General features: G+C 41.6%; 1 protein-coding gene across 4 annotated transcripts in view; it reads right to left on the reverse strand.

Moving 5' to 3' along the window:
- Nucleotides 1-12,147, reverse strand: part of LOC309707008 (receptor-type tyrosine-protein phosphatase gamma-like) — a 410,561-nt gene that overhangs the window by 196,664 nt on the left and 201,750 nt on the right. The gene's annotated exons all lie outside the window — the stretch shown is intronic.

Raw genomic sequence — 12,147 nt, forward strand, 5'->3', positions numbered from 1 at the left:
TTTCCTGACAGCACTTTTTGGCACAGAGTGTACTCAGAGTTAGGCCTTTCTCATACGACGCAATATAATCAGCATATAAACATTTGAGATGATAAATTTAAACCTCAACAATATATACCAACAAGACAGCGTACATCACTGTGACAACAGTGTTTGTTTTCATTCAAGGGCTTTATGGTTTTTCCTATAATACCTGGTGGGCTGCTCTCTAGTCAAAATGCCCGGGCCGATTTTTTGTCCCAGTCCAGCCCTGGCTCCCAGGAAGATTGCCTCGGGTATGCTTTTATCCACACCTGACTAGGTGTGGCCAATTAGCACCAGCTGAACACATTGAGATGATTAGGGGCTGCAGAGGTAGGTAACACCTCCTCCCTAAAAAGGGTTCCTCTAGGACCCCTAAATTTATTAAAAGCCCCTCTGAAGCCTCCAGGTCCTTGACCCACAAACCTGAAATAAAAGTAAAAGCTAGCAGAAGCACAGTGTTCACATTATAATTAGCATCTTTAAGCATGGATGCCCCTGCATGAGGATTTGAAGTTGCCACACTTAAGACAAAGTAACATATGACCTCCGCTTCAGGACACCTACACCAGGAGATGCCGGACTAGAGCAGCGCAGATACTGAAGGACCCGTCCCATCCAGGCAACAAACTGTTCCAACTTCTGCAATCTGGTAGAAGGTTCCGCATCTTCCGGGCAAGGACAGAGAGACTCAAGAGGAGCTTCTATCCCCAAGCCATCCGTGCCCTAAACACACACACCCGCCCTCTCACATCATCTATAATTGACTGAGTCAGGACTCTTCCAGACACTAAACCAAGGCACAATGTACATTTCAATTCCTTTAATTTTAAATATGTTTATATTGTCTATCCTGTAAAATAGTCAGATGTCTATTCATATTAATGTACAGAATTCACCTGCTTGCTGCTACTACTGCACATTCACCCAGTGTATATACTATATATATATATATATATATATATATATATTTATATACTTGTTATTTATATACTTGCTCTCACTATAAAAACACCCAGCACGCCCCTGCGGGCGGTTTATCCTTCAAGCTCGGGTCCTCTACCAGAGGCCTGGGAGCTTGAGGGTCCTGCGCAGTATCTTAGCTGTTCCCAGGACTGCGCAGTATCTTAGCTGTTCCCAGGACTGCGCTCTTCTGGACAGAGATCTCCGATGTTGTTCCCGGGATCTGCTGGAGCCACTCGCCTAGCTTGGGAGTCACCGCACCTAGTGCTCCGATTACCACGGGGACCACCGTTACCTTCACCCTCCACATCCTCTCGAGCTCTTCTCTGAGCCCTTGGTATTTCTCCAGCTTCTCGTGTTCCTTCTTCCTGATATTGCTGTCATTCGGAACCGCTACATCGATCACTACGGCCATCTTCTTCTGTTTGTCTACCACCACTATGTCCGGTTGGTTAGCCACCACCATTTTGTCCGTCTGTATCTGGAAGTCCCACAGGATCTTAGCTCGGTCATTCTCCACCACCCTTGGGGGCATCTCCCATTTTGACCTCGGGACTTCCAGGTTATACTCGGCACAGATGTTCCTGTACACTATGCCGGCCACTTGGTTATGGCGTTCCATGTATGCCTTGCCTGCTAGCATCTTGCACCCTGCTGTTATGTGCTGGATTGTCTCTGGGGCATCTTTACACAGCCTGCACCTGGGGTCTTGCCTGGTGTGATAGACCCCAGCCTCTATGGATCTTGTGCTCAGAGCTTGTTCTTGTGCTGCCATGATTAGTGCCTCTGTGCTGTCTTTCAGTCCAGCTTTGTCCAGCCACTGGTAGGATTTCTGGATATCAGCCACCTCCTCTATCTGCCGGTGGTACATACCGTGCAGGGGCCTGTCCTTCCATGATGGTTCCTCGTCTCCCTCCTCTTTCTTGGGTTTCTGCTGCCTGAGGTATTCACTGAGCACTCGGTCAGTTGGGGCCATCTTCCTAATGTATTCTTGGATGTTCCTTGTCTCATCCTGGACTGTGGTGCTGACACTCACCAGTCCCCGGCCCCCTTCCTTCCGCTTAGCGTACAGCCTCAGGGTGCTGGATTTGGGGTGAAACCCTCCATGCATGGTAAGGAGCTTTCTTGTTTGTTTCAGATAAATAAACCAGAGGGTGACTCCTCCTGCAGGTTTGTTTGTGTAAAGCAGCTGACATCAGTGATGTCCTGTATTATAAGTCACCATGTAGAAGATCTCTGTATTTTTTATTATATTTTATATTATTATATACTTGCTCTCACTATATATATATATATATATATATATATATATATATATATATATATATACTTGTTATTTATATATATATATATATATATATATATATTAGGGGTGCAACGATACACAAAATTCACGGTTCGGTTGGGTTCGATACTTTGGTGTCACGGTTCGATATTTTTTCGATACAAAAAAATGTTCATGCATTTTTAATTTGTCATTTATTAAAATTATAAATATATATTTTAACTCAAAAGTACAGTTTTTAAATTTAACCCTAACCCTTGTGCGTGTTTTTTATTTTGACAGCGAATGTGCACCTGCGGACCACTTATGTGCAGCCCTGGTTATTTAGCTCATCATATCGCAGCCACAGAAATTCTTTTGTCCATGAAACCATAAAGCTGCACTTTCTTTTTGCCTTATAGTCTGATTTGTCATAACTTCTCCGTTTTGTGGTAAGCTTTTCTTTGGCTGTCACTTCTTCACCCTGACCTGTCTTATTTGGCTCAGCAGAACTGAAATGCTTTTACACGCTCACTCACATAAGCTCAGCGATTCTCTGCGCGATCAACCTCTCACATGTGTAAGCTGCGGGAGATTTCACTTGTCATGTTTGCATAGTAAGCTAACGATTAATAAGACGATGTCAGAGGAATTGGTGCACAAATTATCATCACTCACAGATCAGTGCTGTCGCTCTCTATACACAGTTCGCACGATTGCAAAGTGAAAGCAAAAAAACAAGCGCAAATTCAAACGCGACTTCAATATGTCACATATTGACAGTGGCTCACCGATGCCAATGACATAATTACCCAGCTACATTTCTGAAAGAATGCAAAAGCATTGACATATATTTTTCCTACAATAGCCCGACGGGCAGGGAAGAGAAAGATTTTGGTAGCCCGACTGAAAAAAATCGCTAGCTCCAGGACGTCGGGCTAGCGATATTGCAAGCCCTGTATCTGATTGAGGAATCACTCATCTTTGGAAAAGAGAGTTTATTACAGAGAAATGGCTCTTTCCAAAATAAAAGCTATACTATCCGCTTCTTCTGGGCTATATTCTCAGCAGCATAAGGAGAATCATGTGCTAACAGCTGTCTAAATGACTCGGCTAAAGTTAGTAGCATGCTTGCTTTTTTTTTGTCTGCTTCCACTTGTCTTTGCACTAGGATGATGTCGGCGTAAATGTGCAGTCATATTCGTTGTGTTCCCACTAGTGCTTTCAGGTTAATCTCGTTGAAATGACCTTAACGCCACAACACGGCAAATCTCCGTTAACGAGCTACCGCCGATCGCTCCGTGCATGGGGCTAGACGGCCAACACGTTAACGAGCTAACTGCGCTAACACACTAGTTCACACCAATGTAATTGAGCATTGCGTGGCACATCCAACATACTGTTTTACTTTAGTCCATGACTCGCTTACCTTCAGGGTCATACGTCACATGAAAACCAAAATAATTCCAAACGCCAGATCTGAATGAGGTTCAATTTGCCTGTTGCAAGTAGAGCTTAACTTCTGTCTCGCTAGCTTGCCCTGCGCTCTTCCTTCTGACTATGCTGTCTGTGTTGAGCGCTCAGTGGATCTGCGCTCGACAGTGCAGCCTAGGCGGAGTAGTCGAACGCAGATTCACTGAGCGCTCAACACAGACAGCATCGTCAGAAGGAAAATTGATAAAATAAATTACAAATGTTGTATTGTTCGATACATATGCGTACCGAACCGAAAGCACTGTATCGAACGGTTCAATATTGATACGAATATCGTTGCACCCCTAATATATATATATATATATATATATATATATATATATATATATATATATATATATATATATATATATAATGTTCTTCCTCTACACCCCCCCCCCCAATTTTTGCACATGTCGAGGAGCGTGTCAGGCTACATTTCACTGTGTGTTATACTTGTATAACTATGCATGTGACAAATAAAGAACCTTGAACCTTGAACCAACACAAAAGAGTACAACAGTCACAAACTCAAAATGATTACTTGACCTGCTACAACACAAAACCAAAAGTAGCAACAAATAACCACAACCAAGTGATCTGTTGTCTCCACCACACAAATGGTCACATACAAATGGCCTTATACCACAATAGGTTACTTTAATGCACAAGGTTCTGTAAAGCAAGCATACTAGGCTCAGCACCCCTCAGTGTTATTACCTTCACCTGGCCAACAACACTCCCAAATGATCCAACAAAAGTAGCCATATTCCCCACAACACTAAAGGTCACAGCACAAAACACTCACCTCATGAGGATGTCATTAACATCCATCAACACTGACATATTAGATGCACACACATGATGTACACACTATGCCAACTTAAAAACAGCCTACCTGCCTCACCCATGAGACCATAGTTAACAAATGTCTTAATCCCCTGCCAAGTTTGGTGCCACTGGTTCACTTTGAGCAACTCCCAACCTAAAATGCTAAAAACAATAAAACTTTACCTATTTAGTCTTCAGTGATGTACTGGGCTTGAGGCAACTTGAAACGCAAACTCAAGGGCAGGCAGCAGACCAGGGGTACAGTCCCGCACCAAACCCTGAAGCGTACCCACACCCAGGATAACCACCAAACACAACAAATTAAAACAATAAAGCAAAACAACAAATAAGTGCTTCGCTGGAAGGGCAGCACCCAGCTGAAACACACTTACTAAAGGGACGTTGCTCAATCACAGTGAACACCTTCACTCACCCACTTAAAAGCAATAAAAAAAAACCTGATATCCAGTCTCCACAAAAATGTCCAAGCGATCCCGGACAAGCCCCCATTTATGTTACGACCCGGCTCAAAAGCCGCAACATAAAAAAAAAGAGATGAATACCAGAGTGTTAGTGAGAAGAGGTTTTATCTTAAAATGGAATACCAGGTTGGCTAAAATGGCTGGTGCGACCAAGGCAAAGACAAGTGGGCTCCCGGGAAGATTGCCTCAGGTATGCTGTTATCCACACCTGACTAGGTGTGGCCAATTCGCACCAGCTGAACACATTGAGATGATTAGGGGCTGCAGAGGGATGTAACAATGCATGTATGGTTAGTTATCCCCCTGGATGCCCTCTGTCATCACAGCTGAGAGGAAGAAAAAGGACTGTATTAAAAATTATCAGAGTGCTAAAACAGAGCTTTTCCCTGTTTGCTAATGATAAAGGATATTCTTTAAATGAAAGATAAATCAAAATCTCCACTCACAAAGAGAAGAACAAAATCAGCATTATCTCAGGGTAGGTTAATTAGATAAAAATAACTGATGATTATTATTATAACATGAATGCATTATTATTAACCGTTATTGTCCTTTGATTTTGCTTTGCACTTGCCAAATTGCTTTAATAACATTTCCTGCAATTAAAGTCTAAATTGTGGACACTTTTTAACCCTTTGTGAAACAGTAAAGGAAAATATCTAGGTATTCATCTTTTTTTTTTTTTTTTTTTTTTTTTTTTTTTTTTACAAACAAACAAACAAACAAACAAACAGAGGAGACAGCAAACAACAAAGAGCAACATAATAATAGAGAAAACAAAGCACCATCACAATAAACTAGCTAGTCATAGATATCAGTATTTACTAAGTAATAAACGATATTGTGCAGCACGCAAGATAGACAGCGCACAGTGTGCTTTGAGGCAGCAGCCAAGAAAGCTTTAGTCCGCGTCTGTGAATACCCATGTGTGCATACCTGTGTGGATCAGCATGCTTGCATTCCAAAGGTTTCTCCATGTAATGATCTGCTAGGGAGTGTGGGGGGGCCACAGCCCCATCCTCCAGGGTGTGAAGCGGGTATGGAGGAGATCAAAACTCCAGACATCCACAGGCCCCCAGAGGTATTCATCTTTAATAGTGCAAATACCTTTTACAGGTTACTCTGGCCCTTTAAATACAACACTTCCTTGCGGCCTACTGTCCAGACATGTAAAATCATTATCTGCTGGGTAAAATTCATAAGATCAGAGGTTAGGACTTTTTTAGCAGACAGCCTAAACAGACTTGTATAGGGGTCGTGGGTCCTGTAGATGGACCACTTGTTTTGAAGTCCAATGCTAGCTATTAACAGGCTGTGTGCTGCTTTCTGAAACAATGCATGGATGCAAAAACTACAAAGATGTGAAATTAAAGCTATCTCATCTAATCTCATTTTACTGTTCAGAGAGTATGGACTGAGATGATGAGATGAGATAGCCTTTATTTGTCAGTTGCAAGTCTTTTGCCCACAACCGAGATGACAGACCTTGCCAACCGTACATACAATACACAAACATCACATTGGGGAGACAGGTGTGTAACATAAAAGGATAATACAGGAATGCACAGATATCAACACATCACAGCACAATAAACACAGACAGCAACATGGGAAAGAGTTCCAGTGTGTACATCTGATCTGGGACCGCTGCAATCTTCGACTGCGCCTCCAGCTGACCCGATGTCCACATCATGGGGGAGGTAAGCGTTGGAGGTGGCGTTGGATCCGGGGTAGGGAGGGTGATGCGTCAGTGAGTGCTTATCAGTATATGTATGTGTGTGTGCGTGTCCATAGTTCAGTTGAGACAGTGTCCTTCGCCCCGCCAGGCTAAGTAAACAGTCTTCCAGCCAACCCAGGTGGCCTTGCATAGAATGGGAAGGAACAGACTCAACACAGTCGTTATCAGGGAGTTTTTGTTCAGCTCCGGCCTTGCAGCTGGCGCCAAAGGGGTATCCGCATAAGTGATGGTATTTTTACTTTAGTGCGAACAGCTCTAAGCGCTAAGAAGTTACCATCAGTGATTTAGGACATAGTCCACAAACTTGCAGCCCAAAGGCATTATGTAACAAAAGGTAGTGGTATCAAGTTGTTAATGACTGGACGGAGTCTAGCGGTTTGGTTGTGTCACGAATGTTATAAGCTGGTTTAATCCTCCAACTTAAGGAATGTCTGTGGTAATTTGTACCACTTGTTTAAACATTACAACTTTCACCAAACTATCAGGAATCAGTCACCACAGCTATTTACTGCCACTGGTCACTTAGAATAGGTAACATGCACTAAATAGCTTATTGTCATATCATTACATGAAGTAGCAAAGCAACACATTTCTTAGTTGCTTTTTCTCCACAGACTCATAGTTAACCCACCAGATCATATACTGCGTGTTGCACACAGACATCTGCTAAATGTGACACTGTACTTGCTGTATATAAAGTATGCATAGCATATACATTTTAACATGAAAGGCTATAAGGAAGGGGCGATCGTGGCTCAAGAGTTGGGAGTTCGCCTTGTAATTGGAAGGTTGCCGGTTCGAGCCCCGGCTTGGGCAGTCTCGGTTGTTGTGTCCTTGGGCAAGACACTTCACCCGTTGCCTACTGGTGGTGGTCAGAGGGCCGGGTGGCGCCAGTGTTCGGCAGCCTCGCCTCTGTCAGTGCGCCCCAGGGTGGCTGTGGCTACAATGTAGCTGCCATCACCAGTGTGTGAATGGGTGGATGACTGGATATGTAAAGCGCTTTGGGGTCCTTAGGGACTAGTAAAGTGCTATATAAATACAGGCCATAAGGACTGACTCACTTTTCAAGCCAGACCCTGTATTTAAAATCTCAGTCTCATCTCTCTCAGTCTCAGTACATCAACTCAAATCTTTATTGAACATCATGGTGGCGCTGCAGCTTCATAGCCGATTTGGCTCTGCATTATGGAAAAGACCTACGCTAGCTATGAAAATTATGAAAGTACTAGATTTTTGGACTGTTCAGAAAGCCGACAGAAAGAGGCCATCATTACTTTAAGTTCTCCTTCACAAATGCTGCCACTGCTGTGACAAACACTAACACCCACATACAACATTTGGACAGAGTTGTGTTTATTGTTTTCTTTGTGTAAAGAGGATTCACTGTGCTAAAACGTGTGGGTTGATATCATATGTTTTCCTGAAGCCACAGCAGGTGTGAGAATCCTCTGAATCAGCCATAGTGTGCATACATATGTGTGTATATTTTTTGATTGTGTAAATGATCTTAATCGGCCTCTTTTTCCTTTTTCTTCCTCACTCTCATTCTTGCCTCAGTCAAAATCATGAGTAAATACAATTGAGTTTTATCCACAAAGGCTCATATTTTCAAAATGTTGCAACACCTCTCTCTGTATAATATGTTCATCTCTGAGCTTCTATATTGATATATCATTAAAAATTACCGACATGAGCATACACTTGAGTCTTTGCCCCAGCTGCAAGAGAGGTGTACCACCGGCAGAAATGGTGACTTGCAACAGCGGATGTGACATCAATTGGACATCAACTATGTGGCAGGCATCGAACAGTGGGTGCAATTCGGCCCTAACCCCTCTACATCATACTTGCTTACTTGCCAAGGTGGTTAGTGAGCAAAAACAAATCTGTTAAGAGGGCTCACTTACTTGCTAATGGTAGCTTTATTTCTTCAAACATTCAGATCATAACTAATCTAAGTGCAGTCAGAGCAAATCCTGTGGCTGCTAGTTTAGCACTAGACACCCATTAAAGACCAGAAGTTTATCCACAAATGTTGTCCTTACCACTTGACAAGCTCATGTCTTTGTTAATGGACACATCCATTAAAACAAACAGGGGTTACAAATTCCAATGAGTTCTGAGTTAAGCGCAGTGAAGTCGGATTTCAGATATAATAGCAAGTTTGAACTGAAAACCACATTAAACTCCAATCTCACTTCATTTCTGCTTAATGACTTGGTATTCAACACTATTTAGCTGCTAGTGCACTGTGTGACATGATAAAGTGCAGCTTTTCAGATGAAGATAATAGTAAAACTAATAAAAAGTGTTTTTGTCATGGTTGTCTGTCTCCACGGCTATCTCACTCAGGGTCATGTTTGTTACTGTTTCTCTCTCCATCTAGCTCCTCTCCACCTGGGTGGAAATCACTGCAGGAAGGGCTGGGTTTAAAAAATCGATTTCCCCAATTTCAATCAATTTCGATTGAAATAATGCAATATCGATTCATTAAATCCTGAATCAACTTTTAAATATAAATGTATTTTGCCAGAAATGCCAGGATCTCAGGTTAAAGCTCACAAAACTGTTTCAACAACCTCCAATCAACTAAAACAGTAAATGATTAAAGAGCAAGTAAATGGATTCCTCAAAAATATGTAAACAAAGCGTGTATCCCCCTGTCCCGTCAGGTGCTGAAAGCCCACATCTCACAAACATCTCACAGATTCTGAAGCTGCAGGTTTCTTCACTCTCTGACCAAAATTCACTAAACCAGCAGCAAAAGAAGATCAAGACTTCACATTTGATAAACACTGTCATTCCCTCTTACTTTGGCGATTTTGTTTCCATCACAATAAAACTCAGTGTACTTCAAGACCAGTTTACCATAAAAATGTCTATATTTGGCATTATTCACTTGCTTTTTACGCACCAGTCTACCGTTGTGTACAGCGTTGTTGCCCACAAAATGACCTCCAACAAGAAACCCTCATTTCTGCTATTCAACACTGAAGAAATTTAAACTCATAACAAATTATGACAAATTGCAAAACTATAAACTGTGTCTTTAATAAAACCTCTGTAACTTCACTTCAGCAGCATCAGGTAATGTTCATACAGGGAGTGCAGAATTATTAGGCAAATTAGTATTTTGTCCACATCATCCTCTTCATGCATGTTGTCTTACTCCAAGCTGTATAGGCTCGAAAGCCTACTACCAATTAAGCATATTAGGTGATGTGCATCTCTGTAATGAGAAGGGGTGTGGTCTAATGACATCAACACCCTATATCAGGTGTGCATAATTATTAGGCAACGTCCTTTCCTTTGGCAAAATGGGTCGAAAGAAGGACTTGACAGGCTCAGAAAAGTCAAAAATAGTGAGATATCTTGCAGAGGGATGCAGCAGTCTCAAAATTGCAAAGCTTCTGAAGCGTGATCATCGAACAATCAAGTGTTTCATTCAGAATAGTCAACAGGGTCGCAAGAAGCGTGTGGAAAAACCAAGGTGCAACATAACTGCCCATGAACTGAGAAAAGTCAAGCGTGCAGCTGCCAAGATGCCACTTGCCACCAGTTTGGCCATATTTCAGAGCTGCAACATCACTGGAGTGCCCAAAAGCACAAGGTGTGCAATACTCAGAGACATGGCCAAGGTAAGAAAGGCTGAAAGACGACCACCACTGAACAAGACACACAAGCTGAAACGTCAAGACTGGGCCAAGAAATATCTCAAGACTGGTTTTTCTAAGGTTTTATGGACTGATGAAATGAGAGTGAGTCTTGATGGGCCAGATGGATGGGCCCGTGGCTGGATTGGTAAAGGGCAGAGAGCTCCAGTCCCACTCAGACGCCAGCAAGGTGGAGGTGGAGTACTGGTTTGGGCTGGTATCATCAAAGATGAGCTTGTGGGGCCTTTTCGGGTTGAGGATGGAGTCAAGCTCAACTCCCAGTCCTACTGCCAGTTTCTGGAAGACACCTTCTTCAAGCAGTGGTACAGGAAGAAGTCTGCATCCTTCAAGAAAAACATGATTTTCATGCAGGACAATGCTCCATCACACGCGTCCAAGTACTCCACAGCGTGGCTGGCAAGAAAGGGTATAAAAGAAGAAAAACTAATGACATGGCCTCCTTGTTCACCTGATCTGAACCCCATTGAGAACCTGTGGTCCATCATCAAATGTGAGATTTACAAGGAGGGAAAACAGTACACCTCTCTGAACAGTGTCTGGGAGGCTGTGGTTGCTGCTGCACGCAATGTTGATGGTGAACAGATCAAAACACTGACAGAATCCATGGATGGCAGGCTTTTGAGTGTCCTTGCAAAGAAAGGTGGCTATATTGGTCGCTGATTTGTTTTTGTTTTGTTTTTGAATGTCAGAAATGTATATTTGTGAATGTGGAGATGTTATATTGGTTTCACTGGTAAAAATAAATAATTGAAATGGGTATATATTTGTTTTTTGTTAAGTTGCCTAATAATTATGCACAGTAATAGTCACCTGCACACACAGATATCCCCCTAAAATAGCTAAAACTAAAAACAAACTAAAAACTACTTCCAAAAACATTCAGCTTTGATATTAATGAGTTTTTTGGGTTCATTGAGAACATGGTTGTTGTTCAATAATAAAATTATTCCTCAAAAATACAACTTGCCTAATAATTCTGCACTCTCTGTATGCTGATTCATGGTTTTCTTCAGATTCTGTTCTACAGCAGGAAGTTAAGGGTTTTCAGAGTTTATTTAGATTATGCTTCAAAATATCTGTCCCAGTAAGTACCTGGCATGGCTGCCAGGGTTTGCTTCTATGTTCCTACAATCATACAGAGTATGACTTTATGACTGATTTGTCTTACTCACATACACTAACAAACAACAATACAATACAATACAATTTTATTTATATAGCACATTTAAAAAACCACAGGTATGCCAAAGTGCTTCACAGAATGAGTTAAGAGCAATAATAAATACAAATATAAAATACAAAATACAAATAAAATATACTAACACACTGAAAAAAATATGTTGTTGGATTTACTTAATTCAATGGTGGACATTTGTTGCACACAGATGTTTTGCTTTGGCAGCAACTTAAACAATTGAGTTAAATTAACACAATTTATTCATGTTCAATAAACCTGTGCAATTTGTGTTGATAAAATGTGACTTAAACATGTTTTGATGAAGTAATTTGAGCTCTTGAAATATTTTAATCCTTCACAATTTTCTCACTTTATCCCAACACCATTCAATAACTTTTACCCAATACTACTTGGTCACTTAAATACTACATGTTATCTTCAAATTACATTTTGCTATTATATTCTAGTATCAAATACACAATTTTCAAATGGAGGCCTTATAACAGATTATATTGTTCTCTTCC

The sequence above is a fragment of the Aulonocara stuartgranti genome (genome assembly GCF_965226115.1).
Source record: "Aulonocara stuartgranti genome assembly, chromosome: 5".
Classification (NCBI taxonomy): domain Eukaryota; kingdom Metazoa; phylum Chordata; class Actinopteri; order Cichliformes; family Cichlidae; genus Aulonocara; species Aulonocara stuartgranti.